Genomic DNA, 15,711 nt, shown 5'->3' with positions numbered 1-15,711 from the left:
AGGTGAGGGAGAAGTTGGTTACCATGCAGGCGGATGTAGTTTCAGTGGGCACCCATATGTTGTACCTCGAAGTGAAGTATCAGGAGCTGGCCAATCATATTAACCCCCTGGAAGAAGGGTCTGCGGATCTGAGTGGCCATCTGCGTGCTACCCTGCGAAAGTGCGAGGACTTAGAAAATCGTTTCCGCAGCGACAATGTGTGAGTCCGTGTGCTGGAGGAAGATTACGAGGGCCCGGACCTTGATGCATCAATGGTGGGCCTCTTCACCACAGTCATTGGGGAAAATGGTCCTGAAATTCGGCTAGAGAGAGTCCATAGAGTGGGGCTGCGGCTCCCTGGGGAGAATCAAAAGCCTCGAGATGTCCTTGCGAAATTCAGTTAGTTCAAAACCAAGGAGCTAGTCCTAAAAAAGGCGAGGCTTACTAACAAGGTCGCCTTCCATAATGTCAAATGCTCGCTCTACCAAGATGTGGCCCAGGCCATGCTCATGCGTCAACAGCAATTCCACCCAAACACCAACTTCTTAAGAGAGAAAAAAGTTAAGTGTCGCTGGACATATCCCATTGGGATTGCCTTCCAATGGGACAACAAACATCTTCACTACACGGATTTGGCAGAGGCGGTGGACCAACTGGGAAATGCGATCTTTTGACCTAACTGCGCAACATACTCGAAGGACACCGAGGTGGAGCGGCAGCGGGAGCGACAAGATGGAGGCCCCTGGCAGAAAGCGGGATGAGGGGGCAAAAAAACTCTAGACTAAAATCTGCAAAGTTTCAGTCCCACAGTCAGCATGTTTTTGATCCCTGGTAAGTGCCATACACCCGGGCAAGGGGTCTTCAGTGGGAGGCTGGTTAGAGCCGAGGTCTTGCCCTTATCTCGCTCTCAGGTGCGTCACTGGCTCGGACAGGCTTGAGCAATCTCCGGTCTACAGTTGATGAATAATGGATCCTTTGACTGGGCCCTGCTGGAGGGTTCCTTATGAACTGAGGGTCCATTGACCGGTTTAAACGTTTAATCGTTGAGGGCCTCTGCCCCCTGTGGGGGAAACTAGAGGGGGCCTGGCGGAGGGATGGATGGAGTGGAGGACTTGCAACTCATAGTTGGTGTGAGGGCATATTGTTGACCAAATCTGTGCCCTCTTTGGTCTGTTTCATGTGAACTATAGGCCCCACGCGTAGGCACTGCTAGTGGGCAACAAAGCAACATGCTGTCCATCACAGCTGCGGTAAGGAGGTTCCAATAGAGGGTGGATGAAGCAGAGGACTTGCACTCTCCTCGCTTAATGCAATGCCACCTGCCTGAATAGACTTGAGCAGTTACTGCAGGAGTGCTCGGAACCACGACAGTCACAGCGTGGCTGTACAGCTTTTCTTTGCATATGCCTTAAATGTTGAGGTTATTGGGGCTGGGGGAGCGGAAATGGTCCTGATCCTCGAGTTCTTGTTTGCACAGAGGTTTCCTTCCAAGATGGGGAGTCTACGAACTCATAGTTATTGTTTATATTGTTATCTTGTGTTAGTTAGATGTCATGGTGCCTTTATTTTGCTTTAGTTTTGTGGGGATCGGGGTTGGGGGGACGGGGAGAGTGTCAGTGTGGGGGGCCTAAGAGTGCGGGGTGATTCCCAACTAGACAAATATGTAGTATAACATGGAATATCCGGGGCCTAAACTCCCCCAATAAGCGGCAACGCCTTTGGAAATACTTACCAGATCATAATATCCTAGTGACGGCCCTCCAAGAAACACTCCTAAAAAAAACGAGGAACACCGTCTGAAACATAAAGCTTACCCGCTCATATTCCGATCCTCTCACACCTCATAACAGAATGGGGTGGCTCAAGACACCAAACCTGATGAAGCAGGGAGATACATAATAGTTCGGGGAGAATTGAGGGGCTGACAGTGCACATTTGCAGTCATTTACGCACCTAATGCGGGCCAGCAGGACTTTCTCCTCTCCTTCCTCATATGCCTGGAGAACTTTGCACAGCGGACATACTCCTATTGGTAGATTTTAATCTCATCTGGGATCCGGGACTCGATACATCTCACCCATACAGGGCAATCGGGAGTGGCTTTTGGTAAGGCACTTAGGTCATAACTCCAACACCTAGGCCTGGTGGACGTGTGGAGAGATACCAATCCCACTGTACGGGACTATTCCTTCTTCTCCAACTCTCATAGAACATACTTCCATGTTGACCATGTGTTTGTGAGCCAATCTCTATTCCGACATGGTTCTACAGTCACATTTTCACCCGATCTGCCTGTCTGATCAAGCTTCTCTTGAGATGTCTCTCACCTGGCTGGCCCCACGCTCATAATATGCGCGCTGGTACTTCCCTAAATTTCTCTGCAGGGATAGACTCCAGCGGGATGAGCTCAGACAAACAATTAAAGAGTTTTTTTAAAGAATAATGACCTGAGCTCACCTCCCATGCCACTACCTGGGATGCTCTTAAGGCGGTAGTCTGGGGTAAGTGCATTGAGCTGGCCACTACTCCGAGGGCCCAGCATCGAAAAGAACGACTTATGCTGAAACAGGAGCTGCAGACCGCCGAGCAGGTACATAAGGCTTGCCCCTCGGCTCCTGCATTGGGGAAAGTAACTTCCTTCAAAGGGAAGCTGCAGGCCATACACACCAACAGGGCGGTAAACACCACCTTCCAGTTGCAGATCAGGGGATATGAGAGAGGGGGGCAAAGTGGGTTCACTGCTGGCACGCCAACTGAGGGCCAAACAGGAAAGGGAATTGTTATAGACCTGGCATCTTTGGCGTGGTTTCCCCTGACTTTTTGCCTCTACCTCCTGTATTTTTGACGCTGTGCTGAATTTCGTATTTGATGCTTTGGGCACTTTGCCACTGCTGTTCAGTGTCAAAGTGCAAGTGCTCCGTGAGTAAATTGTAATTGTGATTGGTTATCCCTGATTGGCATATTTGTATTACCAGGAAGTCCCTAGTAAAGTGCACTAAGTGTGCCAGGGCAGGTGATTCAAATGCTACTAGTGGGCCTGCAGCACTGATTGTGCCACCCACATGAGTAACCCTAAAATGGTGTCTCAGGCCTGCCACCGTGGTGCCTGGGTGCAGTTACTAACTGCCATGCTGGTCCACACTGGCCAGGCCTAAATCTTCCCTTTCTGTACACATTGGGCACCCCTATAGAAGACCCTAGGTACCGCCCTGGGCAGGGTGTAGTGTATATGAAAGGTAGAGCATGTACTAGTGTGGGTGACATGCTCTGGTAGTGAATTACAGCCATTTTCGTTTTTCACTATTGAGAGGGCTATCTTGCCGATAGGCTATAATGGGAAATGCTATTTATAATGTTTACCTGCATATCTTCTCAGAGGAGCAAGATAAAAAATTAAGTCTGGTGTAACGGGGAGGACTCGGGTCCGCCAGGCTTACCTGTCTCACCTCTCTTTAACCAGCATACAGGGGCCTGGAGAGACACAGATGTCCTGGACGACACGGATCCGGAAGAAAGTGGCGAGCCCTGCTTCTTTAATTGGGCGGAGTTGGAACGGGACAACCTCACAGGGCACACCCCCTCGTCCCAGGTAAAGGTCGCCCAGGAATCCTCACAGGTGTGTTTTACACTCGGAGGCGAGAGAGACGGCAGGCGAGGTGAAGAGGAGGACGAGTGCGGAGGAGAGCGGAGTTGGAGAACGAAGGCGGAGGAAAGGCGGGAGCTGAGGAGAGAAGACGAAGGCGGAGCGGAGCAGAGTCAGGAGGCGGAGGAGAGAGAACATCGGAGGACGGAGGCGGAGACGGGACCAGAGGAGAGAGAACAGAGGAGGACGGAGGCGGAGACGGGACCAGAGGAGAGAGAACATCGGAGGACGGAGGCGGAGACGGGACCGGAGGAGAGAGAACGGCGGGGAACCGAGGCGGCAGTCAGAAACGAGGAAGGAGAGAGGAGTGCTGCACGTGGGAGGTCCAGGGGAGCAGAATCCAACAAGCCAGGAGGCCAACAGGAAGGCGCTTCGCCCAGCCACACTTCATCGAGGGAAGTGTGGCTACCAGAGGTACGATCAAGGCTTTCGGGCTGGGCGGGTTTTAAGTGGGTTAAACCCCCATAAATGTTCCTAACTCGCATCCCGTGCACTTCCCCTCCCTCACTACCCCAGCACTGTGGACCCTAGTCGAATACTTGTGCACGTGTGTTCCCTCACTCCCTCCCCTGTGCTGTTGGGCAGGACAGTATCTAAAACACCGTTGTCTTTCTTCCCTGCACGGACGAGACGCCACGACATCGTGGAGGAAGAGGCACGGACCACCAGTCCCAGAAGACCCCGGGACGAGCGGCGGAAAGCGACTGAGAAACGCCAACAAAGGCTAACGGAAGATACGGAAACCCCACTGCCCTACTACAGGAAAACCATACACCGAAAACGAACCTTTAAATCAATAAAACCTGCATTACCCAGAATACCGGTGTCTGTAAGTCTATTCGAGGGGACCGTAACATCACTCACACCTACGCCAGTCAGTCAGGGCGACCCCGAGGCGCCACAAGTGGTGGAGAATGCGGCAAACTCGGTAACCATCTGGGACCCTAAGATGGAGGAACTACTGCAAAGACTGGTCAAGGGGCAGGAGCAGTTGGGGTGGGCGGTGGAACAACAGATTGCCACTGCTCAAGCAGACCGGGATAACTTCAGAGACACCGTGGTGAAGCGGCTGGGAGAGCTCCAGCCAATAACGATCGATCAGGCAGGCAACCCAGTACGCGAAGTACGACAGCACCTACCCACTCCTTCCGGTATATCCCTACAGAAGTATATCGCAGGGGAAGATCCAGACGCCTTCCTCGTCAATTTCTAGAGGGTTGCCCTTGCCTGTGGATGGCCCTTAGAGAAATGGCCGTTCTTTCTTGCCCCGTTGTTAACCGGAGAAGCCCAGGCAGCCTACCAGGTGGCCAATGGCAACGGGCAGACCCCGTATGGACAGATAAAGAACATTATCCTTGACCATTTAGGTTTAGACGCAGAAGCATACCGCGTCCGCTTCCGCAAGGAAAGAGGGACCCCCGGAGAGAACCCGAAGACCCTGTTCTTCCGCCTGAAGTCAGCGGCCGACAAGTGGCTGACTCCCTCACAGAGTACGAAGGAGGCTATAATGGACAAGATCTACCTGGAGCAATATCTCGAGGCGCTGCCTTTCGGGACACAACGGTGGTTAAGGCAGCGCTCTAACCTGACCACTGCACAAGCAATGGAAATGGCCTCTACATTTTCACGGGCACAACCTAGATTACACCCTATGGAGCCCGAGAGAAACGTCAGAGCCCCGGTTCGGATAGAACGCAAACCACGACCCCCTCCAGGACTTCCTGGTCCCAGACCACCAAACCCCGATGTTGCTCCTTTTAGAGGCCCTCAATGCTTTGACTGTGGCACCTGGGGCCACATTGCTAGATTTTGTCCACGGAAGAGGAATCAGGAAGAACCCATGGAGGTGGGATATCTACCACGAGCAGTTATGTTCTCAGCAGAGCTTGGAGGGGCGTATCACGTGAGTGTCCAGGTGAACAGGAGGAAGGTCAAGGCTCTGCTGCACTCAGGGTGCAAACAATCGCTGATTCAGGGGCGGTTTGTGTGTGTACCCCAGGTAATGCCAGAGGCCCTATTATATATTAAATGTGTTCACGGGGACATAAAGAGCTACCAGGTTGCTTACGTCCCTTTGGTGTTAGAAGGGGGGCGGCACATAGTGGTGAAGGTAGGGATGATGGATAGCCTCCCAGAAGAGCTCATTATCGGGACCGATAATCCCCACTTCCTGGACCTCTTTTCCGAAACCCTTAGAATCGGGAGGGCAGGCCCCAAGAAAGTGCTCACAGCCCCTGACCCCTGGGAGGGTGACCGTAGTTTCCAGTTCGCCCAAGCCAATGACTCCACGTTGTTCAATGCCTGGGAACAGGCCCATGCCGACCAAGATAACCCAAACCCCAGGTACCCACGGTTTTTGATCCAAGACGAACTCCTCTACAGACAGAGGAAGCAAGATGAACCCAAGCAGCTTCTTGTCCCGGTATGCTTCAGGGACCAAGTTATGTTTTATGCTCACGCCCACCTCCTCGCAGGACTCACAGGTAGCGAAAAAAACCACCCAGAATATTCTAAGGAACTTCTACTGGCCGGGACTCTATCAAGACATCAAGACCCACTGCCAGACCTGTGACGTGTGTCAACGCAAAAACGTACATAGACCACCGGCGGTGCCTTTGCAACCGCTACCCATCATTGGGACCCCGTTTGAGAGAGTGGCAATGGACCTCATCGGTCCTCTCCCTAAGACACGGAGGGGGAACCAATACGCCTTAGTCATTGTGGATTATGCCACCAGATTTCCCGAAGCCTTTCCCCTGAAGTCCCCCACGTCCAAGAACATTGCCGAGAAGTTCCTAGAACTCTTCTCACGGGTGGGCTTCCCGAAGGAGGTCCTCACCGACCAAGGCACTCCCTTTATGTCACGAGTGATGAAAGAGGTGTGCCTTCTCTTGGACCTCCATCAAATCAAGACATCAATCTACCACCCTCAGACCGATGGCCTCGTGGAACGATATAATGGGACACTAAAGAGCATTTTAAAGAAAATGCTCACAGCCAACAGAACAGACTGGGACATGTTGCTACCCCTGGCCCTCTATGTCATTAGAGGCCAAACCCAAAGTAGTCTTGGCTGCTCTTCCTTTGAAATGCTGTACGGAAGACAGCCCCGAAGCCTCCTAGAAATGACAAAAGAATATTGGGAGGCAGAACCATCCAGAGACACAAAAACGTTACTTGAGTATAGCCAGAATCTCAAAAACCAGTTGGGGAAAATAAGGGAATTGGCATACTCCCAGCTGGAAAGGAGCCAAACGAAACAAAGAACACATTATGACAAGGGTAAAAAGTGGAGAAAACTAGAGGTGAACGACTGGGCCCTGGTGTTGCTACCATCAACCACTAAGAGGTTTCATATTGAATGGCAAGGCCCTTACCAGGTCCTAGAAACCATCGGGAAAACGACGTACCGGCTACGATTAACCGGAAGGAAAACCCAGATCTTCCACATTAACGTCCTAAAGAAGTGGCTGGGAGCCCCTCCCCTTTCTGCCTATACCACCCCTGCCAAAGAAAACAAAAGGGAGACCACGGTTAACCAACTCGTCATCAACGAAGAACTGTACCAGGGGCAACAAGAAGGGTTACAGGGAGTCCTTAGGCGGTGCGCGTCCATCTTCTCCGACCTCCCGGGGTCCACGAACCTGGCAGAACATCGGATCGAGACACCTAAAGGGACCATCGTGAAACAGAGACCGTACCGGATACCTGCCGCAAAAAGAGAAGCAATAAGCCGGGAGGTGAGAGAAATGCTCAACCTTGGTGTCATACGCCCGTCTAGAAGCGAATGGTCCTCGCCCATCGTGATGGTGCCTAAACCAGACGGGAGCAGTAGGTTCTGTATGGACTTTAGGGCCCTGAATGCGGTCTCATCGTTTGATGCATATCCCATCCCAAGAACCGACGAGTTGATCGAGAAATTAGGGGAAGCCAGATACATCAGCACCCTCGACCTCACAAAGGGGTATTGGCAGGTGCCATTGCGAGAAGAAGATCGCAAGAAAACCGCTTTTTCCACCCCTGACGGATTGTATGAATTCACCGTACTCCCATTCGGATTTCACGGGGCACCCGCGACGTTCCAAAGGTTGATGAACGAGGTACTCCGGGAACACCAGAAATACAGTTCGGGGGACACACCTCGGACACCTTGAAACCGTCCTGTTACAGTTAACCAAAGCGGGTCTCCACATCAATGCTGAGAAGTCGAGGATCGGCTTCCAAAAGGTGAAGTACCTGGGGTACGTATTGGGGCATGGAGTCATTGAACCCCAGGACGAAAAAGTCTGAGCCATTGCAGACACCCCTTTTCCCAACAACCTCAGGGACATGCGGGCCTTTTTAGGGTTAGTGGGGTATTATCGTAGATTCATACCCTCCTTCTCTGACATAGCAGCCCCGCTCACCGATACCCTGAAGAAGCAGACCCCAAAATCCGGGTTTCAGAAGCCAACCCCTGAGATGAGAAGGGCCTTCAAGACACTAAAAGAAATAATCACCACCCGCCCGGTGCTCTCCTCCCCCGATTTCACCAAACCCTTCATTCTCCACACAGACGCCTCCGATTTCGGGATAGGGGCGGTACTATCACAGGTATCGGAGGAGGGAATAGAGCACCCCATACTATTTATAAGCCGAAAACTGTTCCCCACGATTGAAAAAGAATGCCTGGCTATGAAATGGGCAATAGATAAGCTGCGGTATTACCTGGAGGAACACCCATTTAAACTGTATACCGATCATGCCCCACTCCAATGGATGAGTCGCAATGCATCCAACAATCCAAGAGTGATGCGGTGGTTCCTATCGTTACAACCTTTTTCCTTCCAAGTATTGCACAGAAAAGGGAAGGACAATGCTAGTGCTGACAACCTCTCCCGGTTTCCTCTCCCCGGTCGGGAGAATCCAAGGGGGGAGGGGTGTAACGGGGAGGACTCGGGTCCGCCAGGCTTACCTGTCTCACCTCTCTTTAACCAGCATACAGGGGCCTGGAGAGACACAGATGTCCTGGACGACACGGATCCGGAAGAAAGTGGCGAGCCCTGCTTCTTTAATTGGGCGGAGTTGGAACGGGACAACGTCACAGGGCACACCGCCTCGTCCCAGGTAAAGGCCGCCCAGGAATCCTCACAGGTGTGTTTTACACTCGGAGGCGAGAGAGACGGCAGGCGAGGTGAAGAGGAGGACGAGTGCGGAGGAGAGCGGAGTTGGAGAACGAAGGCGGAGGAAAGGCGGGAGCTGAGGAGAGAAGACGAAGGCGGAGCGGAGCAGAGTCAGGAGGTGGAGGAGAGAGAACATCGGAGGACAGAGGCGGAGACGGGACCAGAGGAGAGAGAACAGCAGAGGACGGAGGCGGAGACGGGACCAGAGGAGAGAGAACATCGGAGGACGGAGGCGGAGACGGGACCGGAGGAGAGAGAACGGCGGGGAACCGAGGCGGCAGTCAGAAACGAGGAAGGAGAGAGGAGTGCTGCACGTGAGAGGTCCAGGGGAGCAGAATCCAACAAGCCAGGAGGCCAACAGGAAGGCGCTTCGCCCAGCCACACTTCATCGAGGGAAGTGTGGCTACCAGAGGTACGATCAAGGCTTTCGGGCTGGGGGGTTTTAAGTGGGTTAAACCCCCATAAAAGTTCCTAACTCGCATCCCGTGCACTTCCCCTCCCTCACTACCCCAGCACTGTGGACCCTAGTCGAATACTTGTGCACATGTGTTCCCTCACTCCCTCCCCTGTGCTGTTGGGCAGGACAGTATCTAAAACACCGTTGTCTTTCTTCCCTGCTCGGACGAGACGCCACGACATCGTGGAGGAAGAGGCACGGACCACCAGTCCCAGAAGACCCCGGGACGAGAGGCGGAAAGCGACTGAGAAACGCCAACAAAGGCTAACGGAAGATACGGAAACCCCACTGCCCTACTACAGGAAAACCATACACCGAAAACGAACCTTTAAATCAATAAAACCTGCATTACCCAGAATACCGGTGTCTGTAAGTCTATTCGAGGGGACCGTAACATCGCTCACACCTACGCCAGTCAGTCAGGGTGACCCCGAGGCGCCACATCTGGTATCCCTGAACTCAGAATTTAATAACACATCTTTTAGGAAAGATGTTTTTTAAATCCCGTGTTTGAGAACAGCACTTTTAGAAAGTGGCTGTTCTCTTGTCGGACCTTTCTGTGTGCCTTGGCCTGTTTGTGAATTGACTGTCTGGTTTGTGAGTGACAGGTGCTGGGGAGCCCCCAGGAGGCTGGATGAGTCAGCCCTAGACTGAATGACTGCATCTGCATCTTGAGTGATGGGAAGGGATAGCACCAGGGCCTGAATAGGACTGTGCCTGGTTTCCACAATGCTGGCTTCACTCTTGCTGGGCGTCTGACGACCCTGCCCCTCTCTCTGAAAGGAAAGAAGAAGTCCGGAAAACAAAGTGCTCCAGGACTGACCAGAACTGGTTCTGACTCAGCCAAGGCCTCTCTGCCTCCAGAGAACAAAGGAAAGGCTGGTATAAAAAGGGCTACCCAGACTACAGAAAATGAGATCATCCTGGAATCAAGAATTAATCTCTGCCAAGGAGAAAGCTGGAAGACTGAAGAAGAAGGACTGTCCTGCTGTGTGCTTGTGGACTGACCTGCAGTTGCTTTGCTGCCAAGGAGAGGGGAAGGACTTAGCTGTGTGCTGTGTCCCCTTGCTTGAAGAGATCTCCAAGGGCCTGAGGAGAGCTGGCCTCCTGTTAAGAAGTCCCAGGAACAAAATGATTTCACCCCCAGCTTCTCTCTGAACTCTGCTGAGCGAGTTTTGCCCTTCCTAGAGTGCTTGATCTAATTGTGGGGCCTCTGGAAGTTGTGCCTGCTGTCTGGGGAGCTGGACAAGGAGAAACAAAGACAATCTGCAATTTTCACTCAACGCTCGCTTGCGGAGCGCATTCCTGGCAGTGTAAGGAAATTCCTGCCACCGCGAAGATCGAGATCGTCGCAGTGCCTGTTGCCACTGCAAGAACCAACGCTTTCTTCACTTGTGGAACGCATCCCCGGTGCAGGAAGATTACTGTTGCTGTGAGTATCGTCGCAGAACCTGTCGTCGCTGGGTGAGATCACCACACCTCTTGCTTGCGGACAGCATCACGTCGCTGCGAACATCATCACAGAGCCATCGCATCGAGGGGCCAATAGAGGAGATCGACGCTGCGCATCGCTGCCGCACCTGAGATCGTCACCATCCCTAAGAGCGTCGCATCGTGCCTGTGCGAGATGCTTCCTACCGAACCTGCGCACCGGAATCCATACAAGGTATCGCCTCCCTCCCCATACAGACCGGATTTGTCGCAACACGCCTGCTGTGTCCAGCGGGGCTGTCGCATCGCCTCCCAAGGGTCTCAGGAGTGACGCATTGCTTGTTTTTCAACGCTGCAACTTCCATTTGGAACTTTTGTCGCATCTACAGGTACTTTGGGCCAAATGTGATGCAGCTGTGGATTATTTTGATGCAAACCCTAGAAGTCTTTGAAAATCATATTCTTGAACTGTGTATGTTGGATTTTTGTCGTTTCGGTCTTGTGTAGTTTAAATAAAGATACTTTATTTTTCTAAACTGGTGTGGAGTCCATTTGTGGTGTTTTCACTGTGTTACTGTGAGTGTTGGTACAAATACTTTACACATTTCCTTTGATAAGCCTGTCTGCTCGTGCCAAGCTACCAAGGGGGTGAGCAGGGGTCTCTAAAGAGTGTATCCCCCTCACCCTGACTATATGCAATGGTCCCTATTTGGACATTGGTACCTACCTCTAGCAACTAGAGACCCCCAGATCTAACAGGAATATATCAAAATCATAGTAGATGAAGTGGGCGTCTCTTACAGGAGAGAGTTGGGGAAGAGCCACACTTTTGAAGAGTTCTATAGCAAACTTTATACTTTGGAAACTCCAAGGTCGAAGGACCAAACAGGTTATCTGGACCCTTTGGACCTCCCACAGGTGCTGTCTAGTGCCATTGACGAACTGGTTAAACCCAGCACGACCAAGGAAGTCTAGAAGGCGATCGATACACTGAAATTAGAGAAGGCACCAGGGCCTGGTGGGTTTACAGCACACTTTTACTACACTTTCGTACCAAAACTAGTCCCCTATTTATCTACTTTGTTTAATGTCAGCAGGTCACTCCCACCATGGGGGAGGCACTAATAGCAGTGATACATAAGCCAGGGAAGGACCCTGCAGCCTGCTCCTCTTATTGCCTGATAACCCTTCTGAACCTAGATACCAAGATCTACTCAAAAATCTTGGCTACTTGCCTCAAATCTGTGTCCCAGGCCTTATTGACCCGGACCAATCAGGGTTCATTAAGGGACATCAGACCCATGATAATTTGTGGTGCATCATCCATATCATGGAGAAGGTCCAGAAGAAAAACATCCCAGTGAATCTTCTCTCGCTAGACGCGGAGAAAGTTTTCGACCGCGTAGAGTGGACCTTTCTATTTAGGGTGCTACAGCGCTTCGGGTTCAGCGAGACATATATAGGGATGATCCATGCCAATTATCATTCCCCCAACTCCCCGGTCCTGGTCAATGGCGCAGCAACGCCCTCTTTTGACTTGGCACAGGGAACTAGACAGGGCTGCCCACTGCCCCCCCTCTCTGCCACCATATCTGGTGGTACTGCCCCTCCATAAAGCCTTTCTGGAAGGAGATTCTGTGCCAAATCAAACTCATACTAGGCTACTCAATTCCTAACTCATTGGAAGACACCTTACTGGGGGTGAGGGATCCGATCCTGAAGCGTCAAATGCAGAGCGACATGTCAGTTATGTGGCTATCTCTGGGGGCAGCTAAAATGGCAGTAGCTGCCACATGAAAAAAACAAGAGGTGCCATCTTTGACTCAATGGCACGCGCGGCTGTGGAGGACGGTGGCTCTGGAACACATGGCCGACATTGTGGACGACTCTAGGAAAGGGTTTGAATGTATATGGAACCCGCTGGTGAGCTGCCTATCGGAAGGGCTTCCACTGACGGTGTGCACGGCTCAGAGCCCTTTATCTGTTTCACATATAACCTGATTAAGGCAGGAGCTGATGGCTCGACAGGAAGCCCTCCTCTCACGCCCATTCCAATTCCACTCGCACCATGACATCAAGGTTCTGTTGTTTTTCTTTAGTAGTTTAAGTTTGCTCTCATTATCTCTTTTTCTTTCTTCTTCTCTTCTTCTTTTTGGTCCTCTTCTTAAAGGCTTTATGGAAGAAAATGTTGCAGGGTAACATGCTATCAATGTCTCTTCTAGTGGATCTAATTTCCGAAATAACTTGTGAACAAGCTGTAACATACATGTGCTTTCTGTGAATCTTGGCCTAAACTGACAATTGTTGCAATTGTGCTATATTTCTGTGCTGTTCTAAAATGCAATAAAAATAATTTGAAACAAAGCTCCAGATTCAATTGATTTCGAACAGGCTATGGCTTAATACATTCCACATTCCTACAATAATAATTCTATCCATGACCACTGAATAAATGAGACATTGCATTACTCAGCAGAGATGGCAGACAGGCACGACAGAAATAAAAACAACAAATTCGGGTAAAGAAGAAGTTGTTTAATCCAATGCACTGCCACACCAGGAACAGGAAGTGACGAGGGCATCACATTTGAAGGATTCCAACATCAGGCAATATGCTTCAACAGCAGGAGGGCAGTTGAGGTATCAACTTCAACAAGTAAACAATGGGAAATGTTGAGGAAGGAAGGTTTAATCCATCAATGGCCAGTGAGGCTACAAGTAGGAAGAGAGGAGAAGGTTTAAGGTTTAAGGTGTAATTCCAGAATTGCATGTGAAAAACAACAGAAAGGCAACAGCATGCAAAAGAACAATATTTAAATATCAACAAGCGTAACAAATACCACTTGCCAAACCATTTTCTGGCTTCTCTTGTCTCCTGTCTTAGGAAATGGGAATGTTACTACTTGTTGTGTACATAGAGCCAGCTATGACGTAGTTAGAAAAAAGCAATGGATAGAAATGGTAGCTTGTACCTTGTGCTCCGTTCTATTTAATTCAATTCTGGTGTTCACTGCAGGGGCTATGAACATTTCTATTTGAACATTTCAAGTCTATCAAGCACAAAGGCACCCTATTTGTTTAATAGGGATGAAATAAGACTTTAGAAGCCATTGTGCCATTGGTACATTGATTACTGCTTCACTCATGAACCAGTGGATCCTTTATGCGATGGTAGGTGTCAGATGGCCTGTTGAGGCTTCCTATAAGACACTAGGGGGCATATTGTCAAGGACCTATCGCCGAGATACTGGCACTTTAGTACAGCCAACGTTACAATAAATCTATCGCCCCATTCACAAGCCAGTGCGAACAGCCGATACCACCAGTTTTTTGAGGGTAGCATCCTCAAAAAACATTGCCATGGATGACTTTGGCAACTATCGCTAATGAGATACAGAGTAGGCGTTCCCGAGCAAAAAGCTTCAACAACAACACACCTCAACATTTTCAACGACCAGCCACATCAGTGATAAGATCACAAAACAGGCGATAAGGCACCTAAGCAGCAGGAAACTAACACCTGCTCTGACCAGGTTCAAAGTCGGACAACAACCGGCAGCAGCCAAGGGAGCACAGCCCATAGCCAAACATGAAGAACAACAGATGCCCCCGAGCAACTGAACATGCAGCCCGGAGTCCCAAGAGAGCAACAACACACACCGCCAAAGCGCCCCTCCCCTCCCCCTCTCCCTGTGGACAAAGAGAATGCACAACTCCACAAAATCATTAACCAAACAAATCGCCTGAAGTCACACAATCACAACACCTAACATACAGGTGTGGCCCGAAAAATAGAAACACACATTCATATCATATAATAAAAAAAAATGTATTACAGATTAAACAAAAAACAACAATCATGAAGAGGCACGGCTAGTCTTCTCTGGGCATTCTGTAAGTCACAGCCTGCAAGACAGAAAGACAGATAAGATGGTGTATCAGCGCCCATCAAAGGACAGATAGAGTGAAAGAGAGAGAGGGGGGGAGGGAGAGAGAGTAAGAGAGGGAAGAAAGAGAGAAAGAGAGAGGGAGAGAGAGAGAGATAGAGAGAGAGGTAGAGAGAGAGAAAGAGAGAGAGAAAAAGAAAGGGAGAGAGAAATTGAGAGGGAGAGAGAGAGAGAGAAAGAGAGAAAGAGAGAGAGGGAGAGAGAAAGAGAGAGGGAGAGAGAAAAAGAGAGGGAGAGAGAGAAAGAGAGAGAGGGAGAGAGAAAGAGAGAGGGAGAGAGAAAGATCAAAAGAGAGAGGGAGAGAGAAAGAGAGAGGGAAAGGGAGAGAGAGTGCTGACACTGTGGACCCAAGCCCCACTCCTCACCTGCAGCCACTGGTGTGTCTCCAACCACATGCCGGTACACACTGCAGTCCTTCAGGTCACTCATCTGAAATTGTTGCCAGAGACATGAACGGCAGAGTCCATACAGTAGCACATCTTCATCGCTTGCCTGCCCCTGCACACACAGGCAGCTGCACCCCTCCTCCTCCCGCCACCCAGTGGAGACTGCCCACTCCGGTGCGACTAGGCCTCCCTGCTCACCTTCCGCCACTGGCCTGTTTCCAAGAGGGCCCACCATGTGCCAGTGGGAGCTCCAAGCCCGGGGGTCCACGAGCATGGCACCCTGCACATCATGCAGCCCGCTCTGTAGGCCACCAGGTCACACACTGTGGGTCTTCATTTTGCAATGGCAGAGAACATATCAGTGCACATGGCATCATCTCAGGCTGCACACCCTCTCAGTCTTAGAGGTGCCACTAACTCTGTGAACCGCGAGGAGACGTCACATGTCGGTGGGTCCGCACTGCCCGCTGGCTCTGGCCTACACTGTGGTCCAGCAGGGCTCACACTAATGCCACTATTCCGGACCACATGGACGGCGCATCATCGTAGGCTGCACACCCGCTCAGCATTCAGGTGCCCCTACCTCAGTGCACCAAAAGACACCGTCCTGTGGCAGTGTGCCTGTGCCTACCGCAGTGTGTCTGGTACCACCAAGTCTGTGCACAGCTAGCCATGGAACCTTTATGAGCCCAGTGGTGCGGACGCC

General features: G+C 51.1%; 1 protein-coding gene across 2 annotated transcripts in view; it reads right to left on the bottom strand.

Moving 5' to 3' along the window:
• Nucleotides 1-13,192: 13,192 nt before the first annotated feature.
• The window catches only part of LOC147706151 (uncharacterized), a 162,924-nt gene continuing 160,405 nt past the window's right edge, over nucleotides 13,193-15,711 (bottom strand). For both annotated transcript variants that reach the window (XM_086932586.1, XM_086932585.1), the window contains exon 5: nucleotides 13,193-13,384. The gene's annotated coding sequence lies outside the window, so the exon portion shown is untranslated. The remainder of the gene's footprint in view (nucleotides 13,385-15,711) is intronic.

The sequence above is a fragment of the Lissotriton vulgaris genome, chromosome 7 (genome assembly GCF_964263255.1).
Source record: "Lissotriton vulgaris chromosome 7, aLisVul1.2, whole genome shotgun sequence".
NCBI lineage: Eukaryota > Metazoa > Chordata > Amphibia > Caudata > Salamandridae > Lissotriton > Lissotriton vulgaris.
The sequence above is the reverse complement of the archived record's forward strand: the minus strand, read 5'-3'. Positions and strand labels throughout refer to the sequence as shown.